This window comes from Diplotaxodon limnothrissa, linkage group LG11, assembly GCF_057381915.1.
Source record: "Diplotaxodon limnothrissa isolate DT_005_m linkage group LG11, D_limnothrissa_male_GT1.1, whole genome shotgun sequence".
In the NCBI taxonomy this organism is placed as follows: Eukaryota; Metazoa; Chordata; class Actinopteri; order Cichliformes; family Cichlidae; genus Diplotaxodon; species Diplotaxodon limnothrissa.
The window spans coordinates 4718682-4721880 of NC_140606.1; the positions used below are offsets into that span (position 1 = coordinate 4718682).

General features: G+C 45.2%; 1 pseudogene; it reads left to right on the forward strand.

Moving 5' to 3' along the window:
- Positions 1-938: 938 nt before the first annotated feature.
- On the forward strand, positions 939-2922 carry LOC146622224 (uncharacterized; annotated as a pseudogene).
- The last annotated feature ends 277 nt before the right edge of the window (positions 2923-3199 follow it).

Here is a 3199-nt window from a genome sequence, read left to right on the forward strand (position 1 = left end):
GCTTAGCCCCACTGGTTTAATATTTGGGAGTTAATGTGACTCATATTTTGTCTTCTTTATACTCTTCCAATTTCTCCCCTTTGATCACTCAAATTCAATCAGATTTCCAGAGATGGAATTCACTACCTTTGTCCCTAATTGATCGGATTAACTCAGTAAAGATGAACATTTTGCCTCAATTGTTATTTCTGTTTCAGAGTATTCCTGTATTTTTGCCTAAAGCTTTTTTCAAAAAGTTAGATCAGCTAGTTCTATCATTTTTGTGAGGAGGGAAACATCCCAGAGTGAGGAAATCACTATTACAGAGACTGACATTTGATGGTGGTCTTGCCTTGCCTAACTTTTTATTTTACTATTGGTCCTCTCATTTTCACAAATTGACCCACTGGCTTGAATCTCAAGAATTGCTGTGGCGTAAACTGGAGCGCCTGTCGTGCACTTCCTCCTCCTTAGAAGCTTTAGTGTTCTCTCCACTACCACTCAACCCTTCTCATATCACAAAAAACCCCGTGGTACAGTCTAGTCTTAAGATTTGGTCACAATTCAGGGGTCATTTTAACCTTCTTATTATGTTAAGGGTCAATTTGACCCATTCCAGTTTTTGTGTTGACCAAAGTACTGGTCATCCTTTCTTTTTCTTCATGAAAGCTTATGACTTTTTCTTATCTGGGGTCATGAACTGGTGTGTAAAATATGGACACTTTGATGTGTCCTGGAATGTCTCTGCAGTGTTTGTATACAAAGATGATGTTGCGGGTCAAAATGACCCGCACACTTTTATGTAAGTAAAAAGTTGTTCAGATCCAAAATAAACATTTCTCTTTGATGTACTTTGTTTTGACTGCTTCTGAATATACATTCAGACCCAGGTGTGCATGCAAGAAAATTTCTCTCCCCTATTCTTGTCACTGTTCTCATGTCATTTCAACACACCAAAAATGAGCTCCAAAAGGTTGACGACTGAAGAAGCTTTATCACTGCTTTTCAACTGGGATAGTGATGAAGAAGAAGATGTTTCAGAGACTGAGGATCTTTCAGAGGCCGAGGACAATGTTTTTGATGATCCACACTGCCAATTTTCAGAAGAGGAGGAGGATTCTGAGGGAGAGTGTGCCGCCATCTCTACATCAAATGAAAACCAAGGAATGCAGCAATCATCATCCACAGAGGAGACATGGACATCTAAAGATGGTAATATAAAATGGTCATTATCACCACACCAAAGTCAAGGCAGGCGGTCATCTTCTAATGTCATCAAAATGACTCCTGGCCCTACAAGATTTGCCATCACACGAGTTGATGATATGATTTGACAACCGTGAAACCAGAGCTGGTCGACGTGAAAGAGACAAACTTGCTGCAATCAGAGATGTATGGGATAAATGGGTGGAAATTCTACCTTTGTTGTACAACCCTGGTCCCCACGTTACTGTTGATGAGCGCCTTGTCCCATTCAGGGGTCGCTGTCCTTTCCGACAGTATATGCCCAACAAGCCGGCCAAGTATGGCATCAAAATATGGGCAGCCTGTGATGCAAAATCTAGCTATGCATGGAATATGCAAGTGTACACTGGAAAGCTACCTGGAGGAGCATCTGAGAAGAATCAGGGGATGCGTGTGGTGCTGCAGATGAGTGAAGGGCTGCAAGGGCATAGCATCACATGTGACAATTTCTTTACATCTTACTGGCTTGGAGAGGAACTTCAGAAGAGAAAGCTGACTATGTTGGGAAAAATCAGAAGAAATAAGCCAGAACTTCCCAGTGAAATTTTGAAGATGCAGGGAAGATCTCTGCATTCCTCAATATTTGTTTTCACTGAGAAAGCAACAGTTGTTTCATATTGCCCAAAGAAAAACAAGAATGTTCTTGTCATGAGCAAAATGCACACAGATGCATCTCTGAGCACAAGAGAAGACAAAAAAACCACAAATGATCTTAGACTACAACTCCATCAAAGGAGGAGTAGACAATCTTGACAAAGTCACATACAGCTGCCAGCGCAAGACAGCTCGTTGGCCCTTGGTAATTTTCTACAACATTTTGGATGTGTCTGCTTACAATGCCTATGTCCTGTGGACTGAAATCAACCAACATTGGAATGCGGGTAAATTGTACCGACATCACCTTTTCCTGGAAGAACTGGGAAAAAGTCTTGTCACTCCCAAGATGCGAGTCAGACCAGCTCGATCCATAATCAATGTGATTTTTTCAGTTCTCACCCTGCCCCGCAGGAAACACTCGCGGCGGCCACGGCAGGTCCCTCATCGGCAGCCACTCCATCCTCTGACGGTCCTCTGCCTTCGCCTGAACCCTTTACGGGTGAGACAGAAAAGTGCTCTGGTTTTCTGGCCCAGTGCTCATTGATTTTCCGCGAACAGCGGCGCTTCCATAACAATGACGGGGCGAAGATTGCTTTCTTTGTACAGATGCTACGAGATCGTGCTTTGAAATCGGCCCAGGTGGTATTAAACTCCGACCCGGAGATTTCTTTTGAGAGGTTTGTGGCTAGCTTTAAGACTGTGTTTAACCGAGGCTCTGGAGCTGAGGATGCGGCGCTCCGCCTACTTAACTTCAAGCAAGGTAAGCGGAGTATGGCAGACTATTCAATCGACTTTTGGATTTTGGCAGAAGAAACCGGCTGGGGACCGGATGCGCTCAGGAGCACACTGTTAAATAACATCCGCGAGGATCTGAAAGATGAATTGATTATGCGGGACCTTCCCACTGCTTTTGATGAACTGATGTCTTTATGCATTAAGGTGGATGAGCGGCTACGGGCTGGTCGACAAGCACGGAACTCCAGTTCGCAGGAGGCCGCGGGCCACGAGGGGCGGAGGCCTCGGCCGATTACCGGTCCTTCCGGATACCAGAGGGCGCCGATGGAGAGGTACAACCCATGCAAATTGGCAGCTCCCACCTAACTGCTGCGGAACGCCAGCGACATGGTGTATTGTGGTAACAAGGGACACATGATCGCCTCCTGTCCGTCGCGAGCAAAAGGCCGCGCCCGCCAGTGATGGTAGGAGTACTGGTGGGCGGTTTGAATCAGGATAAATCTCCTCCACGTTTAGCCCTGCCGGCTAAGCTTCTGGTCCACTCCGAGTGTCGTTCACTTTCTGTGCTTATTGATTCTGGAGCAGAACAAAATTTCATTGACTCTGAACTAGCAAAACAACTCTGTGTGACTGTGGAGTCACT